This window comes from Spermophilus citellus (assembly GCF_964194105.1).
Source record: "Spermophilus citellus genome assembly, chromosome: 2".
Lineage (NCBI taxonomy): Eukaryota > Metazoa > Chordata > Mammalia > Rodentia > Sciuridae > Spermophilus > Spermophilus citellus.
The window spans coordinates 113,937,251-113,961,503 of record NC_138183.1 but is presented as its reverse complement, the minus strand read 5'-3'; positions in this window follow the sequence as shown (position 1 = coordinate 113,961,503).

Below are 24,253 nucleotides of genomic sequence, written 5' to 3'. Positions count from 1 at the left end.
TGCCAAGCTTCCCAAAATTACGAATCTCCAGAAATCTCAGCAAATATTTTTTCACCCAAACTGGATGATACTTTCAGGTAATGATCAGTACACTAAGGCGACTTGGTTCCCCAAATTTCGTTCTTCTATGTTGAAGCGTTCATTCCCAGTAACAGTTTGAATTTTTAGGTTTCACTCTGTTTTCTCCTATATTGATAGATGTATTTGGAACTCTAAATCCAACACGGTTTGTGCTAGCTTCTTGAAACTTGACACAACAAAGTAGTTTCACCTTCTATCTCTACGTTTTGTTTCCTCTTGATGTAGCCCTAAGCAGTGACTGGCGAGAAACACTTTCATGGGAAGGGGTTGCCAAGCTTCACAAAATTACGAATCTCCAGAAATCTCAGCAAATATTTTTTCACCCAAACTGGATGATACTTTCAGGTAATGATCAGTACACTAAGGCGACTTGGTTCCCCAAATTTCGTTCTTCTATGTTGAAGCGTTCATTTCCAGTAACAGTTTGAATTTTTAGGTTACACTCTGTTTTCTCCTATATTGATAGATGTATTTGGAACTCTAAATCCAACACGGTTTGTGCTAGCTTCTTGAAACTTGACACAACAAAGTAGTTTCACGTTCTATCTCTACGTTTTGTTTCCTCTTGATGTAGCCCTAAGCAGTGACTGGCGAGAAACACTTTCATGGGAAGGGGTTGCCAAGCTTCCCAAAATTACGAATCTCCAGAAATCTCAGCAAATATTTTTTCACCCAAACTGGATGATACTTTCAGGTAATGATCAGTACACTAAGGCGACTTGGTTCCCCAAATTTCGTTCTTCTATGTTGAAGCGTTCATTTCCAGTAACAGTTTGAATTTTTAGGTTTCACTCTGTTTTCTCCTATATTGATAGATGTATTTGGAACTCTAAATCCAACACGGTTTGTGCTAGCTTCTTGAAACTTGACACAACAAAGTAGTTTCACGTTCTATCTCTACGTTTGGTTTCCTCTTGATGTAGCCCTAAGCAGTGACTGGCGAGAAACACTTTCATGGGAAGGGGTTGCCAAGCTTCCCAAAATTACGAATCTCCAGAAATCTCAGCAAATATTTTTTCACCCAAACTGGATGATACTTTCAGGTAATGATCAGTACACTAACGCGACTTGGTTCCCCAAATTTCGTTCTTCTATGTTGAAGCGTTCATTTCCAGTAACAGTTTGAATTTTTAGGTTTCACTCTGTTTTCTCCTATATTGATAGATGTATTTGGAACTCTACATCCAACACGGTTTGTGCTAGCTTCTTGAAACTTGACACAACAAAGTAGTTTCACGTTCTATCTCTACGTTTTGTTTCCTCTTGATGTAGCCCTAAGCAGTGACTGGCGAGAAACACTTTCATGGGAAGGGGTTGCCAAGCTTCCCAAAATTACGAATCTCCAGAAATCTCAGCAAACATTTTTTCACCCAAACTGGATGATACTTTCAGGTAATGATCAGTACACTAAGGCGACTTGGTTCCCCAAATTTCGTTCTTCTATGTTGAAGCGTTCATTTCCAGTAACAGTTTGAATTTTTAGGTTTCACTCTGTTTTCTCCTATATTGATAGATGTATTTGGAACTCTAAATCCAACACGGTTTGTGCTAGCTTCTTGAAACTTGACACAACAAAGTAGTTTCACGTTCTATCTCTACGTTTTGTTTCCTCTTGATGTAGCCCTAAGCAGTGACTGGCGAGAAACACTTTCATGGGAAGGGGTTGCCAAGCTTCCAAAAATTACGAATCTCCAGAAATCTCAGCAAATATTTTTTCACCCAAACTGGATGATACTTTCAGGTAATGATCAGTACACTAAGGCGACTTGGTTCCCCAAATTTCGTTCTTCTATGTTGAAGCGTTCATTCCCAGTAACAGTTTGAATTTTTAGGTTTCACTCTGTTTTCTCCTATATTGATAGATGTATTTGGAACTCTAAATCCAACACGGTTTGTGCTAGCTTCTTGAAACTTGACACAACAAAGTAGTTTCACGTTCTATCTCTACGTTTTGTTTCCTCTTGATGTAGCCCTAAGCAGTGACTGGCGAGAAACACTTTCATGGGAAGGGGTTGCCAAGCTTCCCAAAATTACGAATCTCCAGAAATCTCAGCAAACATTTTTTCACCCAAACTGGATGATACTTTCAGGTAATGATCAGTACACTAAGGCGACTTGGTTCCCCAAATTTCGTTCTTCTATGTTGAAGCGTTCATTTCCAGTAACAGTTTGAATTTTTAGGTTTCACTCTGTTTTCTCCTATATTGATAGATGTATTTGGAACTCTAAATCCAACACGGTTTGTGCTAGCTTCTTGAAACTTGACACAACAAAGTAGTTTCACGTTCTATCTCTACGTTTTGTTTCCTCTTGATGTAGCCCTAAGCAGTGACTGGCGAGAAACACTTTCATGGGAAGGGGTTGCCAAGCTTCCCAAAATTACGAATCTCCAGAAATCTCAGCAAATATTTTTTCACCCAAACTGGATGATACTTTCAGGTAATGATCAGTACACTAAGGCGACTTGGTTCCCCAAATTTCGTTCTTCTATGTTGAAGCGTTCATTTCCAGTAACAGTTTGAATTTTTAGGTTTCACTCTGTTTTCTCCTATATTGATAGATGTATTTGGAACTCTAAATCCAACACGGTTTGTGCTAGCTTCTTGAAACTTGACACAACAAAGTAGTTTCACGTTCTATCTCTACGTTTGGTTTCCTCTTGATGTAGCCCTAAGCAGTGACTGGCGAGAAACACTTTCATGGGAAGGGGTTGCCAAGCTTCCCAAAATTACGAATCTCCAGAAATCTCAGCAAATATTTTTTCACCCAAACTGGATGATACTTTCAGGTAATGATAAGTACACTAAGGCGACTTGGTTCCCCAAATTTCGTTCTTCTATGTTGAAGCGTTCATTTCCAGTAACAGTTTGAATTTTTAGGTTACAATCTGTTTTCTCCTATATTGATAGATGTATTTGGAACTCTAAATCCAACACGGTTTGTGCTAGCTTCTTGAAACTTGACACAACAAAGTAGTTTCACGTTCTATCTCTACGTTTTGTTTCCTCTTGATGTAGCCCTAAGCAGTGACTGGCGAGAAACACTTTCATGGGAAGGGGTTGCCAAGCTTCCAAAAATTACGAATCTCCAGAAATCTCAGCAAATATTTTTTCACCCAAACTGGATGATACTCTCAGGTAATGATCAGTACACTAAGGCGACTTGGTTCCCCAAATTTCGTTCTTCTATGTTGAAGCGTTCATTTCCAGTAGCAGTTTGAAATTTAGGTTTCACTCTGTTTTCTCCTATATTGATAGATGTATTTGGAACTCTAAATCCAACACGGTTTGTGCTAACTTCTTGAAACTTGACACAACAAAGTAGTTTTATGTTCTATCTCTACGTTTGGTTTCCTCTTGATGTAGCCCTAAGCAGTGACTGGCGAGAAACACTTTCATGGGAAGGGGTTGCCAAGCTTCCCAAAATTATGAATCTCCAGAAATCTCAGCAAATATTTTTTCACCCAAACTGGATGATACTCTCAGGTAATGATCAGTACACTAAGGCGACTTGGTTCCCCAAATTTCGTTCTTCTATGTTGAAGCGTTCATTTCCAGTAACAGTTTGAATTTTTAGGTTTCACTCTGTTTTCTCCTATATTGATAGATGTATTTGGAACTCTAAATCCAACACGGTTTGTGCTAGCTTCTTGAAACTTGACACAACAAAGTAGTTTCACGTTCTATATCTACGTTTTGTTTCCTCTTGATGTAGCCCTAAGCAGTGACTGGCGAGAAACACTTTCATGGGAAGGGGTTGCCAAGCTTCCCAAAATTACGAATCTCCAGAAATCTCAGCAAACATTTTTTCACCCAAACTGGATGATACTTTCAGGTAATGATCAGTACACTAAGGCGACTTGGTTCCCCAAATTTCGTTATTCTATGTTGAAGCGTTCATTTCCAGTAACAGTTTGAATTTGTAGGTTTCACTCTGTTTTCTCCTATATTGATAGATGTATTTGGAACTCTAAATCCAACACGGTTTGTGCTAGCTTCTTGAAACTTGACACAACAAAGTAGTTTCACGTTCTATCTCTATGTTTTGTTTCCTCTTGATGTAGCCCTAAGCAGTGACTGGCGAGAAACACTTTCATGGGAAGGGGTTGCCAAGCTTCCCAAAATTACGAATCTCCAGAAATCTCAGCAAATATTTTTTCACCCAAACTGGATGATACTTTCAGGTAATGATCAGTACACTAAGGCGACTTGGTTCCCCAAATTTCGTTCTTCTATGTTGAAGCGTTCATTTCCAGTAACAGTTTGAATTTTTAGGTTTCACTCTGTTTTCTCCTATATTGATAGATGTATTTGGAACTCTAAATCCAACACGGTTTGTGCTAGCTTCTTGAAACTTGACACAACAAAGTAGTTTCACGTTCTATCTCTACGTTTTGTTTCCTCTTGATGTAGCCCTAAGCAGTGACTGGCGAGAAACACTTTCATGGGAAGGGGTTGCCAAGTTTCCCAAAATTATGAATCTCCAGAAATCTCAGCAAATATTTTTTCACCCAAACTGGATGATACTTTCAGGTAATGATCAGTACACTAAGGCGACTTGGTTCCCCAAATTTCGTTCTTCTATGTTGAAGCGTTCATTTCCAGTAACAGTTTGAATTTTTAGGTTTCACTCTGTTTTCTCCTATATTGATAGATGTATTTGGAACTCTAAATCCAACACGGTTTGTGCTAGCTTCTTGAAACTTGACACAACAAAGTAGTTTCACGTTCTATCTCTACGTTTTGTTTCCTCTTGATGTAGCCCTAAGCAGTGACTGGCGAGAAACACTTTCATGGGAAGGGGTTGCCAAGCTTCACAAAATTACGAATCTCCAGAAATCTCAGCAAATATTTTTTCACCCAAACTGGATGATACTTTCAGGTAATGATCAGTACACTAAGGCGACTTGGTTCCCCAAATTTCGTTCTTCTATGTTGAAGCGTTCATTTCCAGTAACAGTTTGAATTTTTAGGTTACACTCTGTTTTCTCCTATATTGATAGATGTATTTGGAACTCTAAATCCAACACGGTTTGTGCTAGCTTCTTGAAACTTGACACAACAAAGTAGTTTCACGTTCTATCTCTACGTTTTATTTCCTCTTGATGTAGCCCTAAGCAGTGACTGGCGAGAAACACTTTCATGGGAAGGGGTTGCCAAGCTTCCAAAAATTACGAATCTCCAGAAATCTCAGCAAATATTTTTTCACCCAAACTGGATGATACTCTCAGGTAATGATCAGTACACTAAGGCGACTTGGTTCCCCAAATTTCGTTCTTCTATGTTGAAGCGTTCATTTCCAGTAGCAGTTTGAATTTTTAGGTTTCACTCTGTTTTCTCCTATATTGATAGATGTATTTGGAACTCTAAATCCAACACGGTTTGTGCTAACTTCTTGAAACTTGACACAACAAAGTAGTTTCACGTTCTATCTCTACGTATGGTTTCCTCTTGATGTAGCCCTAAGCAGTGACTGGCGAGAAACACTTTCATGGGAAGGGGTTGCCAAGCTTCCCAAAATTATGAATCTCCAGAAATCTCAGCAAATATTTTTTCACCCAAACTGGATGATACTTTCAGGTAATGATCAGTACACTAAGGCGACTTGGTTCCCCAAATTTCGTTCTTCTATGTTGAAGCGTTCATTTCCAGTAACAGTTTGAATTTTTAGGTTTCACTCTGTTTTCTCCTATATTGATAGATGTATTTGGAACTCTAAATCCAACACGGTTTGTGCTAGCTTCTTGAAACTTGACACAACTAAGTAGTTTCACGTTCTATCTCTACGTTTTGTTTCCTCTTGATGTAGCCCTAAGCAGTGACTGGCGAGAAACACTTTCATGGGAAGGGGTTGCCAAGCTTCCCAAAATTACGAATCTCCAGAAATCTCAGCAAATATTTTTTCACCCAAACTGGATGATACTTTCAGGTAATGATCAGTACACTAAGGCGACTTGGTTCCCCAAATTTCGTTCTTCTATGTTGAAGCGTTCATTCCCAGTAACAGTTTGAATTTTTAGGTTTCACTCTGTTTTCTCCTATATTGATAGATGTATTTGGAACTCTAAATCCAACACGGTTTGTGCTAGCTTCTTGAAACTTGACACAACAAAGTAGTTTCACCTTCTATCTCTACGTTTTCTTTCCTCTTGATGTAGCCCTAAGCAGTGACTGGCGAGAAACACTTTCATGGGAAGGGGTTGCCAAGCTTCACAAAATTACGAATCTCCAGAAATCTCAGCAAATATTTTTTCACCCAAACTGGATGATACTTTCAGGTAATGATCAGTACACTAAGGCGACTTGGTTCCCCAAATTTCGTTCTTCTATGTTGAAGCGTTCATTTCCAGTAACAGTTTGAATTTTTAGGTTTCACTCTGTTTTCTCCTATATTGATAGATGTATTTGGAACTCTAAATCCAACACGGTTTGTGCTAGCTTCTTGAAACTTGACACAACAAAGTAGTTTCACCTTCTATCTCTAAGTTTGGTTTCCTCTAGATGTAGCCCTAAGCAGTGACTGGCGAGAAACACTTTCATGGGAAGGGGTTGCCAAGCTTCCAAAAATTACGAATCTCCAGAAATCTCAGCAAATATTTTTTCACCCAAACTGGATGATACTTTCAGGTAATGATCAGTACACTAAGGCGACTTGGTTCCCCAAATTTCGTTCTTCTATGTTGAAGTGTTCATTTCCAGTAACAGTTTGAATTTTTAGGTTTCACTCTGTTTTCTCCTATATTGATAGATGTATTTGGAACTCTAAATCCAACACGGTTTGTGCTAGCTTCTTGAAACTTGACACAACAAAGTAGTTTCACGTTCTATCTCTACGTTTTGTTTCCTCTTGATGTAGCCCTAAGCAGTGACTGGCGAGAAACACTTTCATGGGAAGGGGTTGCCAAGCTTCCCAAAATTACGAATCTCCAGAAATCTCAGCAAACATTTTTTCACCCAAACTGGATGATACTTTCAGGTAATGATCAGTACACTAAGGCGACTTGGTTCCCCAAATTTCGTTCTTCTATGTTGAAGCGTTCATTTCCAGTAACAGTTTGAATTTGTAGGTTTCACTCTGTTTTCTCCTATATTGATAGATGTATTTGGAACTCTAAATCCAACACGGTTTGTGCTAGCTTCTTGAAACTTGACACAACAAAGTAGTTTCACCTTCTATCTCTACATTTTGTTTCCTCTTGTTGTAGCCCTAAGCAGTGACTGGCGAGAAACACTTTCATGGGAAGGGGTTTCCAAGCTTCCCAAAATTACGAATCTCCAGAAATCTCAGCAAATATTTTTTCACCCAAACTGGATGATACTTTCAGGTAATGATCAGTACACTAAGGCGACTTGGTTCCCCAAATTTCGTTCTTCTATGTTGAAGCGTTCATTTCCAGTAACAGTTTGAATTTTTAGGTTACACTCTGTTTTCTCCTATATTGTTAGATGTATTTGGAACTCTAAATCCAACACGGTTTGTGCTAGCTTCTTGAAACTTGACACAACAAAGTAGTTTCACGTTCTATCTCTACGTTTGGTTTCCTCTTGATGTAGCCCTAAGCAGTGACTGGCGAGAAACACTTTCATGGGAAGGGGTTGCCAAGCTTCCCAAAATTACGAATCTCCAGAAATCTCAGCAAATATTTTTTCACCCAAACTGGATGATACTTTCAGGTAATGATCAGTACACTAAGGCGACTTGGTTCCCCAAATTTCGTTCTTCTATGTTGAAGCGTTCATTTCCAGTAACAGTTTGAATTTTTAGGTTTCACTCTGTTTTCTCCTATATTGATAGATGTATTTGGAACTCTAAATCCAACACGGTTTGTGCTAGCTTCTTGAAACTTGACACAACAAAGTAGTTTCACGTTCTATCTCTACGTTTGGTTTCCTCTTGATGTAGCCCTAAGCAGTGACTGGCGAGAAACACTTTCATGGGAAGGGGTTGCCAAGCTTCCCAAAATTACGAATCTCCAGAAATCTCAGCAAATATTTTTTCACCCAAACTGGATGATACTTTCAGGTAATGATCAGTACACTAACGCGACTTGGTTCCCCAAATTTCGTTCTTCTATGTTGAAGCGTTCATTTCCAGTAACAGTTTGAATTTTTAGGTTTCACTCTGTTTTCTCCTATATTGATAGATGTATTTGGAACTCTACATCCAACACGGTTTGTGCTAGCTTCTTGAAACTTGACACAACAAAGTAGTTTCACGTTCTATCTCTACGTTTGGTTTCCTCTTGATGTAGCCCTAAGCAGTGACTGGCGAGAAACACTTTCATGGGAAGGGGTTGCCAAGCTTCCCAAAATTACGAATCTCCAGAAATCTCAGCAAATATTTTTTCACCCAAACTGGATGATACTTTCAGGTAATGATCAGTACACTAACGCGACTTGGTTCCCCAAATTTCGTTCTTCTATGTTGAAGCGTTCATTTCCAGTAACAGTTTGAATTTTTAGGTTTCACTCTGTTTTCTCCTATATTGATAGATGTATTTGGAACTCTACATCCAACACGGTTTGTGCTAGCTTCTTGAAACTTGACACAACAAAGTAGTTTCACGTTCTATCTCTACGTTTTGTTTCCTCTTGATGTAGCCCTAAGCAGTGACTGGCGAGAAACACTTTCATGGGAAGGGGTTGCCAAGCTTCCCAAAATTACGAATCTCCAGAAATCTCAGCAAACATTTTTTCACCCAAACTGGATGATACTTTCAGGTAATGATCAGTACACTAAGGCGACTTGGTTCCCCAAATTTCGTTCTTCTATGTTGAAGCGTTCATTTCCAGTAACAGTTTGAATTTTTAGGTTTCACTCTGTTTTCTCCTATATTGATAGATGTATTTGGAACTCTAAATCCAACACGGTTTGTGCTAGCTTCTTGAAACTTGACACAACAAAGTAGTTTCACGTTCTATCTCTACGTTTTGTTTCCTCTTGATGTAGCCCTAAGCAGTGACTGGCGAGAAACACTTTCATGGGAAGGGGTTGCCAAGCTTCCCAAAATTACGAATCTCCAGAAATCTCAGCAAATATTTTTTCACCCAAACTGGATGATACTTTCAGGTAATGATCAGTACACTAAGGCGACTTGGTTCCCCAAATTTCGTTCTTCTATGTTGAAGCGTTCATTCCCAGTAACAGTTTGAATTTTTAGGTTTCACTCTGTTTTCTCCTATATTGATAGATGTATTTGGAACTCTAAATCCAACACGGTTTGTGCTAGCTTCTTGAAACTTGACACAACAAAGTAGTTTCACCTTCTATCTCTACGTTTTGTTTCCTCTTGATGTAGCCCTAAGCAGTGACTGGCGAGAAACACTTTCATGGGAAGGGGTTGCCAAGCTTCCCAAAATTGCGAATCTCCAGAAATCTCAGCAAATATTTTTTCACCCAAACTGGATGATACTTTCAGGTAATGATCAGTACACTAAGGCGACTTGGTTCCCCAAATTTCGTTCTTCTATGTTGAAGCGTTCATTTCCAGTAACAGTTTGAATTTTTAGGTTTCACTCTGTTTTCTCCTATATTGATAGATGTATTTGGAACTCTAAATCCAACACGGTTTGTGCTAGCTTCTTGAAACTTGACACAACAAAGTAGTTTCACGTTCTATCTCTACGTTTTGTTTCCTCTTGATGTAGCCCTAAGCAGTGACTGGCGAGAAACACTTTCATGGGAAGGGGTTGCCAAGCTTCCCAAAATTACGAATCTCCAGAAATCTCAGCAAATATTTTTTCACCCAAACTGGATGATACTTTCAGGTAATGATCAGTACACTAAGGCGACTTGGTTCCCCAAATTTCGTTCTTCTATGTTGAAGCGTTCATTTCCAGTAACAGTTTGAATTTTTAGGTTTCACTCTGTTTTCTCCTATACTGATAGATGTATTTGGAACTCTACATCCAACACGGTTTGTGCTAGCTTCTTGAAACTTGACACAACAAAGTAGTTTCACGTTCTATCTCTACGTTTTGTTTCCTCTTGATGTAGCCCTATGCAGTGACTGGCGAGAAACACTTTCATGGGAAGGGGTTGCCAAGCTTCCAAAAATTACGAATCTCCAGAAATCTCAGCAAATATTTTTTCACCCAAACTGGATGATACTTTCAGGTAATGATCAGTACACTAAGGCGATTTGGTTCCCCAAATTTCGTTCTTCTATGTTGAAGCGTTCATTTCCAGTAACAGTTTGAATTTTTAGGTTTCACTCTGTTTTCTCCTATATTGATAGATGTATTTGGAACTCTAAATCCAACACGGTTTGTGCTAGCTTCTTGAAACTTGACACAACAAAGTAGTTTCACCTTCTATCTCTACGTTTTGTTTCCTCTTGATGTAGCCCTAAGCAGTGACTGGCGAGAAACACTTTCATGGGAAGGGGTTGCCAAGCTTCCAAAAATTACGAATCTCCAGAAATCTCAGCAAATATTTTTTCACCCAAACTGGATGATACTTTCAGGTAATGATCAGTACACTAAGGCGACTTGGTTCCCCAAATTTCGTTCTTCTGTGTTGAAGCGTTCATTTCCAGTAACAGTTTGAATTTTTAGGTTACACTCTGTTTTCTCCTATATTGATAGATGTATTTGGAACTCTAAATCCAACACGGTTTGTGCTAGCTTCTTGAAACTTGACACAACAAAGTAGTTTCACGTTCTATCTCTACGTTTGGTTTCCTCTTGATGTAGCCCTAAGCAGTGACTGGCGAGAAACACTTTCATGGGAAGGGGTTGCCAAGCTTCCCAAAATTACGAATCTCCAGAAATCTCAGCAAATATTTTTTCACCCAAACTGGATGATACTTTCAGGTAATGATCAGTACACTAAGGCGACTTGGTTCCCCAAATTTCGTTCTTCTATGTTGAAGCGTTCATTTCCAGTAACAGTTTGAATTTTTAGGTTTCACTCTGTTTTCTCCTATATTGATAGATGTATTTGGAACTCTAAATCCAACACGGTTTGTGCTAGCTTCTTGAAACTTGACACAACAAAGTAGTTTCACGTTCTATCTCTACGTTTTGTTTCCTCTTGATGTAGCACTAAGCAGTGACTGGCGAGAAACACTTTCATGGGAAGGGGTTGCCAAGCTTCCCAAAATTACGAATCTCCAGAAATCTCAGCAAATATTTTTTCACCCAAACTGGATGATACTTTCAGGTAATGATCAGTACACTAAGGCGACTTGGTTCCCCAAATTTCGTTCTTCTATGTTGAAGCGTTCATTTCCAGTAACAGTTTGAATTTTTAGGTTTCACTCTGTTTTCTCCTATATTGATAGATGTATTTGGAACTCTAAATCCAACACGGTTTGTGCTAGCTTCTTGAAACTTGACACAACAAAGTAGTTTCACGTTCTATCTCTACGTTTTGTTTCCTCTTGATGTAGCCCTAAGCAGTGACTGGCGAGAAACACTTTCATGGGAAGGGGTTGCCAAGCTTCCCAAAATTACGAATCTCCAGAAATCTCAGCAAATATTTTTTCACCCAAACTGGATGATACTTTCAGGTAATGATCAGTACACTAAGGCGACTTGGTTCCCCAAATTTCGTTCTTCTATGTTGAAGCGTTCATTTCCAGTAACAGTTTGAATTTTTAGGTTACACTCTGTTTTCTCCTATATTGATAGATGTATTTGGAACTCTAAATCCAACACGGTTTGTGCTAGCTTCTTGAAACTTGAAACAACAAAGTAGTTTCACGTTCTATCTCTACGTTTTGTTTCCTCTTGATGTAGCCCTAAGCAGTGACTGGCGAGAAACACTTTCATGGGAAGGGGTTGCCAAGCTTCCCAAAATTACTAATCTCCAGAAATCTCAGCAAATATTTTTTCACCCAAACTGGATGATACTTTCAGGTAATGATCAGTACACTAAGGCGACTTGGTTCCCCAAATTTCGTTCTTCTATGTTGAAGCATTCATTCCCAGTAACAGTTTGAATTTTTAGGTTTCACTCTGTTTTCTCCTATATTGATAGATGTATTTGGAACTCTAAATCCAACACGGTTTGTGCTAGCTTCTTGACACTCGACACAACAAAGTAGTTTCACGTTCTATCTCTACGTTTTGTTTCCTCTTGATGTAGCCCTAAGCAGTGACTGGCGAGAAACACTTTCATGGGAAGGGGTTGCCAAGCTTCCCAAAATTATGAATCTCCAGAAATCTCAGCAAATATTTTTTCACCCAAACTGGATGATACTTTCAGGTAATGATCAGTACACTAAGGCGACTTGGTTCCCCAAATTTCGTTCTTCTATGTTGAAGCGTTCATTTCCAGTAACAGTTTGAATTTTTAGGTTTCACTCTGTTTTCTCCTATATTGATAGATGTATTTGGAACTCTACATCCAACACGGTTTGTGCTAGCTTCTTGAAACTTGACACAACAAAGTAGTTTCACGTTCTATCTCTACGTTTTGTTTCCTCTTGATGTAGCCCTAAGCAGTGACTGGCGAGAAACACTTTCATGGGAAGGGGTTGCCAAGCTTCCCAAAATTACGAATCTCCAGAAATCTCAGCAAACATTTTTTCACCCAAACTGGATGATACTTTCAGGTAATGATCAGTACACTAAGGCGACTTGGTTCCTCAAATTTCGTTCTTCTATGTTGAAGCGTTCATTCCCAGTAACAGTTTGAATTTTTAGGTTTCACTCTGTTTTCTCCTATATTGATAGATGTATTTGGAACTCTAAATCCAACACGGTTTGTGCTAGCTTCTTGAAACTTGACACAACAAAGTAGTTTCACGTTCTATCTCTACGTTTTGTTTCCTCTTGATGTAGCCCTAAGCAGTGACTGGCGAGAAACACTTTCATGGGAAGGGGTTGCCAAGCTTCCCAAAATTACGAATCTCCAGAAATCTCAGCAAATATTTTTTCACCCAAACTGGATGATACTTTCAGGTAATGATCAGTACACTAAGGCGACTTGGTTCCCCAAATTTCGTTCTTCTATGTTGAAGCGTTCATTTCCAGTAACAGTTTGAATTTTTAGGTTTCACTCTGTTTTCTCCTATATTGATAGATGTATTTGGAACTCTAAATCCAACACGGTTTGTGCTAGCTTCTTGAAACTTGACACAACAAAGTAGTTTCACGTTCTATCTCTACGTTTTGTTTTCTCTAGATGTAGCCCTAAGCAGTGACTGGCGAGAAACACTTTCATGGGAAGGGGTTGCCAAGCTTCCAAAAATTACGAATCTCCAGAAATCTCAGCAAATATTTTTTCACCCAAACTGGATGATACTCTCAGGTAATGATCAGTACACTAAGGCGACTTGGTTCCCCAAATTTCGTTCTTCTATGTTGAAGCGTTCATTTCCAGTAGCAGTTTGAATTTTTAGGTTTCACTCTGTTTTCTCCTATATTGATAGATGTATTTGGAACTCTAAATCCAACACGGTTTGTGCTAACTTCTTGAAACTTGACACAACAAAGTAGTTTCACGTTCTATCTCTACGTTTTGTTTCCTCTTGATGTAGCCCTAAGCAGTGACTGGCGAGAAACACTTTCATGGGAAGGGGTTGCCAAGCTTCCCAAAATTACGAATCTCCAGAAATCTCAGCAAATATTTTTTCACCCAAACTGGATGATACTTTCAGGTAATGATCAGTACACTAAGGCGACTTGGTTCCCCAAATTTCGTTCTTCTATGTTGAAGCGTTCATTTCCAGTAACAGTTTGAATTTTTAGGTTTCACTCTGTTTTCTCCTATATTGATAGATGTATTTGGAACTCTAAATCCAACACGGTTTGTGCTAGCTTCTTGAAACTTGACACAACAAAGTAGTTTCACGTTCTATCTCTACGTTTGCTTTCCTCTTGATGTAGCCCTAAGCAGTGACTGGCGAGAAACACTTTCATGGGAAGGGGTTGCCAAGCTTCCAAAAATTACGAATCTCCAGAAATCTCAGCAAATATTTTTTCACCCAAACTGGATGATACTCTCAGGTAATGATCAGTACACTAAGGCGACTTGGTTCCCCAAATTTCGTTCTTCTATGTTGAAGCGTTCATTTCCAGTAGCCGTTTGAATTTTTAGGTTTCACTCTGTGTTCTCCTATATTGATAGATGTATTTGGAACTCCACATCCAACACGGTTTGTGCTAGCTTCTTGAAACTTGACACAACAAAGTAGTTTCACGTTCTATCTCTACGTTTTGTTTCCTCTTGATGTAGCCCTAAGCAGTGACTGGCGAGAAACACTTTCATGGGAAGGGGTTGCCAAGTTTCCCAAAATTACGAATCTCCAGAAATCTCAGCAAACATTTTTTCACCCAAACTGGATGATACTTTCAGGTAATGATCAGTACACTAAGGCGACTTGGTTCCCCAAATTTCGTTCTTCTATGTTGAAGCGTTCATTTCCAGTAACAGTTTGAATTTTTAGGTTTCACTCTGTTTTCTCCTATATTGATAGATGTATTTGGAACTCTACATCCAACACGGTTTGTGCTAGCTTCTTGAAACTTGACACAACAAAGTAGTTTCACGTTCTATCTCTACGTTTTGTTTCCTCTTGATGTAGCCCTAAGCAGTGACTGGCGAGAAACACTTTCATGGGAAGGGGTTGCCAAGCTTCCCAAAATTACGAATCTCCAGAAATCTCAGCAAACATTTTTTCACCCAAACTGGATGATACTTTCAGGTAATGATCAGTACACTAAGGCGACTTGGTTCCTCAAATTTCGTTCTTCTATGTTGAAGCGTTCATTCCCAGTAACAGTTTGAATTTTTAGGTTTCACTCTGTTTTCTCCTATATTGATAGATGTATTTGGAACTCTAAATCCAACACGGTTTGTGCTAGCTTCTTGAAACTTGACACAACAAAGTAGTTTCACGTTCTATCTCTACGTTTTGTTTCCTCTTGATGTAGCCCTAAGCAGTGACTGGCGAGAAACACTTTCATGGGAAGGGGTTGCCAAGCTTCCCAAAATTACGAATCTCCAGAAATCTCAGCAAATATTTTTTCACCCAAACTGGATGATACTTTCAGGTAATGATCAGTACACTAAGGCGACTTGGTTCCCCAAATTTCGTTCTTCTATGTTGAAGCGTTCATTTCCAGTAACAGTTTGAATTTTTAGGTTTCACTCTGTTTTCTCCTATATTGATAGATGTATTTGGAACTCTAAATCCAACACGGTTTGTGCTAGCTTCTTGAAACTTGACACAACAAAGTAGTTTCACGTTCTATCTCTACGTTTTGTTTTCTCTAGATGTAGCCCTAAGCAGTGACTGGCGAGAAACACTTTCATGGGAAGGGGTTGCCAAGCTTCCAAAAATTACGAATCTCCAGAAATCTCAGCAAATATTTTTTCACCCAAAATGGATGATACTCTCAGGTAATGATCAGTACACTAAGGCGACTTGGTTCCCCAAATTTCGTTCTTCTATGTTGAAGCGTTCATTTCCAGTAGCAGTTTGAATTTTTAGGTTTCACTCTGTTTTCTCCTATATTGATAGATGTATTTGGAACTCTAAATCCAACACGGTTTGTGCTAACTTCTTGAAACTTGACACAACAAAGTAGTTTCACGTTCTATCTCTACGTTTTGTTTCCTCTTGATGTAGCCCTAAGCAGTGACTGGCGAGAAACACTTTCATGGGAAGGGGTTGCCAAGCTTCCCAAAATTACGAATCTCCAGAAATCTCAGCAAATATTTTTTCACCCAAACTGGATGATACTTTCAGGTAATGATCAGTACACTAAGGCGACTTGGTTCCCCAAATTTCGTTCTTCTATGTTGAAGCGTTCATTTCCAGTAACAGTTTGAATTTTTAGGTTTCACTCTGTTTTCTCCTATATTGATAGATGTATTTGGAACTCTAAATCCAACACGGTTTGTGCTAGCTTCTTGAAACTTGACACAACAAAGTAGTTTCACGTTCTATCTCTACGTTTGCTTTCCTCTTGATGTAGCCCTAAGCAGTGACTGGCGAGAAACACTTTCATGGGAAGGGGTTGCCAAGCTTCCAAAAATTACGAATCTCCAGAAATCTCAGCAAATATTTTTTCACCCAAACTGGATGATACTCTCAGGTAATGATCAGTACACTAAGGCGACTTGGTTCCCCAAATTTCGTTCTTCTATGTTGAAGCGTTCATTTCCAGTAGCCGTTTGAATTTTTAGGTTTCACTCTGTGTTCTCCTATATTGATAGATGTATTTGGAACTCCACATCCAACACGGTTTGTGCTAGCTTCTTGAAACTTGACACAACAAAGTAGTTTCACGTTCTATCTCTACGTTTTGTTTCCTCTTGATGTAGCCCTAAGCAGTGACTGGCGAGAAACACTTTCATGGGAAGGGGTTGCCAAGTTTCCCAAAATTACGAATCTCCAGAAATCTCAGCAAACATTTTTTCACCCAAACTGGATGATACTTTCAGGTAATGATCAGTACACTAAGGCGACTTGGTTCCCCAAATTTCGTTCTTCTATGTTGAAGCGTTCATTTCCAGTAACAGTTTGAATTTTTAGGTTTCACTCTGTTTTCTCCTATATTGATAGATGTATTTGGAACTCTAAATCCAACACGGTTTGTGCTAGCTTCTTGAAACTTGACACAACAAAGTAGTTTCACCTTCTATCTCTACGTTTTGTTTCCTCTTGATGTAGCCCTAAGCAGTGACTGGCGAGAAACACTTTCATGGGAAGGGGTTGCCAAGCTTCCCAAAATTACGAATCTCCAGAAATCTCAGCAAATATTTTTTCACCCAAACTGGATGATACTTTCAGGTAATGATCAGTACACTAAGGCGACTTGGTTCCCCAAATTTCGTTCTTCTATGTTGAAGCGTTCATTTCCAGTAACAGTTTGAATTTTTAGGTTTCACTCTGTTTTCTCCTATATTGATAGATGTATTTGGAACTCTAAATCCAACACGGTTTGTGCTAGCTTCTTGAAACTTGACACAACAAAGTAGTTTCACGTTCTATCTCTACGTTTTGTTTTCTCTAGATGTAGCCCTAAGCAGTGACTGGCGAGAAACACTTTCATGGGAAGGGGTTGCCAAGCTTCCAAAAATTACGAATCTCCAGAAATCTCAGCAAATATTTTTTCACCCAAACTGGATGATACTCTCAGGTAATGATCAGTACACTAAGGCGACTTGGTTCCCCAAATTTCGTTCTTCTATGTTGAAGCGTTCATTTCCAGTAGCAGTTTGAATTTTTAGGTTTCACTCTGTTTTCTCCTATATTGATAGATGTATTTGGAACTCTAAATCCAACACGGTTTGTGCTAACTTCTTGAAACTTGACACAACAAAGTAGTTTCACGTTCTATCTCTACGTTTGGTTTCCTCTTGATGTAGCCCTAAGCAGTGACTGGCGAGAAACACTTTCATGGGAAGGGGTTTCCAAGCTTCCCAAAATTACGAATCTCCAGAAAACTCAGCAAATATTTTTTCACCCAAACTGGATGATACTTTCAGGTAATGATCAGTACACTAAGGCGACTTGGTTCCCCAAATTTCGTTCTTCTATGTTGAAGCGTTCATTTCCAGTAACAGTTTGAATTTTTAGGTTTCACTCTGTTTTCTCCTATATTGATAGATGTATTTGGAACTCTAAATCCAACACGGTTTGTGCTAGCTTCTTGAAACTTGACACAACAAAGTAGTTTCACGTTCTATCTCTACGTTTTGTTTCCTCTTGATGTAGCCCTAAGCAGTGACTGGCGAGAAACACTTTCATGGGAAGGGGTTGCCAAGCTTCCCAAAATTACGAATCTCCAGAAATCTCAGCAAACATGTTTTCACCCAAACTGGATGATACTTTCAGGTAATGATCAGTACACTAAGGCGACTTGGTTCCCCAAATTTCGTTCTTCTATTTTGAAGCGTTCATTTCCAGTAACAGTTTGAATTTTTAGGTTTCACTCTGTTTTCTCCTATATTGATAGATGTATTTGGAACTCTAAATCCAACACGGTTTGTGCTAGCTTCTTGAAACTTGACACAACAAAGTAGTTTCACGTTCTATCTCTACGTTTTGTTTCCTCTTGATGTAGCCCTAAGCAGTGACTGGCGAGAAACACTTTCATGGGAAGGGGTTGCCAAGCTTCCCAAAATTACGAATCTCCAGAAATCTCAGCAAATATTTTTTCACCCAAACTGGATGATACTTTCAGGTAATGATCAGTACACTAAGGCGACTTGGTTCCCCAAATTTCGTTCTTCTATGTTGAAGCGTTCATTTCCAGTAACAGTTTGAATTTTTAGGTTTCACTCTGTTTTCTCCTATATTGATAGATGTATTTGGAACTCTAAATCCAACACGGTTTGTGCTAGCTTCTTGAAACTTGAAACAACAAAGTAGTTTCACGTTCTATCTCTACGTTTGGTTTCCTCTTGATGTAGCCCTAAGCAGTGACTGGCGAGAAACACTTTCATGGGAAGGGGTTGCCAAGCTTCCAAAAATTACGAATCTCCAGAAATCTCAGCAAATATTTTTTCACCCAAACTGGATGATACTCTCAGGTAATCATCAGTACACTAAGGCGACTTGGTTCCCCAAATTTCGTTCTTCTATTTTGAAGCGTTCATTTCCAGTAGCAGTTTGAATTTTTAGGTTTCACTCTGTTTTCTCCTATATTGATAGATGTATTTGGAACTCTAAATCCAACACGGTTTGTGCTAACTTCTTGAAACTTGACACAACAAAGTAGTTTCACGTTCTATCTCTACGTTTGGTTTCCTCTTGATGTAGCCCTAAGCAGTGACTGGCGAGAAACACTTTCATGGGAAGGGGTTGCCAAGCTTCCCAAAATTATGAATCTCCAGAAATCTCAGCAAATATTTTTTCACCCAAACTGGATGATACTTTCAGGTAATGATCAGTACACTAAGGCGACTTGGTTCCCCAAATTTCGTTCTTCTATGTTGAAGCGTTCATTTCCAGTAACAGTTTGAATTTTTAGGTTTCACTCTGTTTTCTCCTATATTGATAGATGTATTTGGAACTCTAAATCCAACACGGTTTGTGCTAGCTTCTTGAAACTTGACACAACAAAGTAGTTTCACGTTCTATCTCTACGTTTTGTTTCCTCTTGATGTAGCCCTAAGCAGTGACTGGCGAGAAACACTTTCATGGGAAGGGGTTGCCAAGCTTCCCAAAATTACGAATCTCCAGAAATCTCAGCAAACATTTTTTCACCCAAACTGGATGATACTTTCAGGTAATGATCAGTACACTAAGGCGACTTGGTTCCCCAAATTTCGTTCTTCTATGTTGAAGCGTTCATTTCCAGTAACAGTTTGAATTTTTAGGTTTCACTCTGTTTTCTCCTATATTGATAGATGTATTTGGAACTCTAAATCCAACACGGTTTGTGCTAGCTTCTTGAAACTTGACACAACAAAGTAGTTTCACGTTCTATCTCTACGTTTTGTTTTCTCTAGATGTAGCCCTAAGCAGTGACTGGCGAGAAACACTTTCATGGGAAGGGGTTGCCAAGCTTCCCAAAATTACGAATCTCCAGAAATCTCAGCAAATATTTTTTCACCCAAACTGGATGATACTCTCAGGTAATGATCAGTACACTAAGGCGACTTGGTTCCCCAAATTTCGTTCTTCTATGTTGAAGCGTTCATTTCCAGTAGCAGTTTGAATTTTTAGGTTTCACTCTGTTTTCTCCTATATGGATAGATGTATTTGGAACTCTAAATCCAACACGGTTTGTGCTAACTTCTTGAAACTTGACACAACAAAGTAGTTTCACGTTCTATCTCTACGTTTGGTTTCCTCTTGATGTAGCCCTAAGCAGTGACTGGCGAGAAACACTTTCATGGGAAGGGGTTGCCAAGCTTCCCAAAATTACGAATCTCCAGAAAACTCAGCAAATATTTTTTCACCCAAACTGGATGATACTTTCAGGTAATGATCAGTACACTAAGGCGACTTGGTTCCCCAAATTTCGTTTTTCTATGTTGAAGCGTTCATTTCCAGTAACAGTTTGAATTTTTAGGTTTCACTCTGTTTTCTCCTATATTGATAGATGTATTTGGAACTCTAAATCCAACACGGTTTGTGCTAGCTTCTTGAAACTTGACACAACAAAGTAGTTTCACGTTCTATCTCTACATTTTGTTTCCTCTTGATGTAGCCCTAAGCAGTGACTGGCGAGAAACACTTTCATGGGAAGGGGTTGCCAAGCTTCCCAAAATTACGAATCTCCAGAAATCTCAGCAAACATTTTTTCACCCAAACTGGATGATACTTTCAGGTAATGATCAGTACACTAAGGCGACTTGGTTCCCCAAATTTCGTTCTTCTATGTTGACGCGTTCATTTCCAGTAACAGTTTGAATTTGTAGGTTTCACTCTGTTTTCTCCTATATTGATAGATGTATTTGGAACTCTAAATCCAACACGGTTTGTGCTAGCTTCTTGAAACTTGACACAACAAAGTAGTTTCACGTTCTATCTCTACGTTTTGTTTCCTCTTGATGTAGCCCTAAGCAGTGACTGGCGAGAAACACTTTCATGGGAAGGGGTTGCCAAGGTTCCCAAAATTACGAATCTCCAGAAATCTCAGCAAATATTTTTTCACCCAAACTGGATGATACTTTCATGTAATGATCAGTACACTAAGGCGACTTGGTTCCCCAAATTTCGTTCTTCTATGTTGAAGCGTTCATTTCCAGTAACAGTTTGAATTTTTAGGTTTCACTCTGTTTGCTCCTATATTGATAGATGTATTTGGAACTCTAAATCCAACACGGTTTGTGCTAGCTTCTTGAAACTTTACACAACAAAGTAGTTTCACGTTCTATCTCTACGTTTGGTTTCCTCTTGATGTAGCCCTAAGCAGTGACTGGCGAGAAACACTTTCATGGGAAGGGGTTGCCAAGCTTCCAAAAATTACGAATCTCCAGAAATCTCAGCAAATATTTTTTCACCCAAACTGGATGATACTTTCAGGTAATGATCAGTACACTAAGGCGACTTGGTTCCCCAAATTTCGTTCTTCTATGTTGAAGCGTTCATTTCCAGTAACAGTTTGAATTTTTAGGTTTCACTCTGTTTTCTCCTATATTGATAGATGTATTTGGAACTCTAAATCCAACACGGTTTGTGCTAGCTTCTTGAAACTTGACACAACAAAGTAGTTTCACGTTCTATCTCTACGTTTTGTTTCCTCTTGATGTAGCCCTAAGCAGTGACTGGCGAGAAACACTTTCATGGGAAGGGGTTGCCAGGCTTCCCAAAATTACCAATCTCCAGAAATCTCAGCAAACATTTTTTCACCCAAACTGGATGATACTTTCAGGTAATGATCAGTACACTAAGGCGACTTGGTTCCCCAAATTTCGTTCTTCTATGTTGAAGCGTTCATTTCCAGTAACAGTTTGAATTTGTAGGTTTCACTCTGTTTTCTCCTATATTGATAGATGTATTTGGAACTCTAAATCCAACACGGTTTGTGCTAGCTTCTTGAAACTTGACACAACAAAGTAGTTTCACGTTCTATCTCTACGTTTTGTTTCCTCTTGATGTAGCCCTAAGCAGTGACTGGCGAGAAACACTTTCATGGGAAGGGGTTGCCAAGCTTCCCAAAATTATGAATCTCCAGAAATCTCAGCAAATATTTTTTCACCCAAACTGGATGATACTTTCAGGTAATGATCAGTACACTAAGGCGACTTGGTTCCCCAAATTTCGTTCTTCTGTGTTGAAGCGTTCATTTCCAGTAACAGTTTGAATTTTTAGGTTACACTCTGTTTTCTCCTATATTGATAGATGTATTTGGAACTCTAAATCCAACACGGTTTGTGCTAGCTTCTTGAAACTTGACACAACAAAGTAGTTTCACGTTCTATCTCTACGTTTGGTTTCCTCTTGATGTAGCCCTAAGCAGTGACTGGAGAGAAACACTTTCATGGGAAGGGGTTGCCAAGCTTCCAAAAATTACGAATCTCAAGAAATCTCAGCAAATATTTTTTCACCCAAACTGGATGATACTTTCAGGTAATGATCAGTACACTAAGGCGACTTGGTTCCCCAAATTTCGTTCTTCTATGTTGAAGCGTTCATTCCCAGTAACAGTTTGAATTTTTAGGTTTCACTCTGTTTTCTCCTATATTGATAGATGTATTTGGAACTCTAAATCCAACACGGTTTGTGCTAGCTTCTTGAAACTTGACACAACAAAGTAGTTTCACGTTCTATCTCTACGTTTTGTTTCCTCTTGATGTAGCCCTAAGCAGTGACTGGCGAGAAACACTTTCATGGGAAGGGGTTGCCAAGCTTCCAAAAATTACGAATCTCCAGAAATCTCAGCAAATATTTTTTCACCCAAACTGGATGATACTCTCAGGTAATGATCAGTACACTAAGGCGACTTGGTTCCCCAAATTTCGTTCTTCTATGTTGAAGCGTTCATTTCCAGTAGCAGTTTGAATTTTTAGGTTTCACTCTGTTTTCTCCTATATTGATAGATGTATTTGGAACTCTAAATCCAACACGGTTTGTGCTAACTTCTTGAAACTTGACACAACAAAGTAGTTTCACGTTCTATCTCTACGTTTGGTTTCCTCTTGATGTAGCCCTAAGCAGTGACTGGCGAGAAACACTTTCATGGGAAGGGGTTGCCAAGCTTCCCAAAATTACGAATCTCCAGAAATCTCAGCAAATATTTTTTCACCCAAACTGGATGATACTTTCAGGTAATGATCAGTACACTAAGGCGACTTGGTTCCCCAAATTTCGTTCTTCTATGTTGAAGCGTTCATTCCCAGTAACAGTTTGAATTTTTAGGTTTCACTCTGTTTTCTCCTATATTGATAGATGTATTTGGAACTCTAAATCCAACACGGTTTGTGCTAGCTTCTTGAAACTTGACACAACAAAGTAGTTTCACGTTCTATCTCTACGTTTTGTTTCCTCTTGATGTAGCCCTAAGCAGTGACTGGCGAGAAACACTTTCATGGGAAGGGGTTGCCAAGCTTCCCAAAATTACGAATCTCCAGAAATCTCAGCAAACATTTTTTCACCCAAACTGGATGATACTTTCAGGTAATGATCAGTACACTAAGGCGACTTGGTTCCCCAAATTTCGTTCTTCTATGTTGAAGCGTTCATTTCCAGTAACAGTTTGAATTTTTAGGTTTCACTCTGTTTTCTCCTATATTGATAGATGTATTTGGAACTCTAAATCCAACACGGTTTGTGCTAGCTTCTTGAAACTTGAAACAACAAAGTAGTTTCACGTTCTATCTCTACGTTTTGTTTCCTCTTGATGTAGCCCTAAGCAGTGACTGGCGAGAAACACTTCCATGGGAAGGGGTTGCCAAGCTTCCCAAAATTACGAATCTCCAGAAATCTCAGCAAATATTTTTTCACCCAAACTGGATGATACTTTCAGGTAATGATCAGTACACTAAGGCGACTTGGTTCCCCAAATTTCGTTCTTCTATGTTGAAGCGTTCATTTCCAGTAACAGTTTGAATTTTTAGGTTTCACTCTGTTTTCTCCTATATTGATAGATGTATTTGGAACTCTAAATCCAACACGGTTTGTGCTAGCTTCTTGAAACTTGACACAACAAAGTAGTTTCACGTTCTATCTCTACGTTTGGTTTCCTCTTGATGTAGCCCTAAGCAGTGACTGGCGAGAAACACTTTCATGGGAAGGGGTTGCCAAGCTTCCCAAAATTACGAATCTCCAGAAATCTCAGCAAATATTTTTTCACCCAAACTGGATGATACTTTCAGGTAATGATCAGTACACTAAGGCGACTTGGTTCCCCAAATTTCGTTCTTCTATGTTGAAGCGTTCATTCCCAGTAACAGTTTGAATTTTTAGGTTTCACTCTGTTTTCTCCTATATTGATAGATGTATTTGGAACTCTAAATCCAACACGGTTTGTGCTAGCTTCTTGAAACTTGACACAACAAAGTAGTTTCACGTTCTATCTCTACGTTTTGTTTCCTCTTGATATAGCCCTAAGCAGTGACTGGCGAGAAACACTTTCATGGGAAGGGGTTGCCAAGCTTCCCAAAATTACGAATCTCCAGAAATCTCAGCAAATATTTTTTCACCCAAACTGGATGATACTTTCAGGTAATGATCAGTACACTAAGGCGACTTGGTTCCCCAAATTTCGTTCTTCTATGTTGAAGCGTTCATTTCCAGTAACAGTTTGAATTTTTAGGTTTC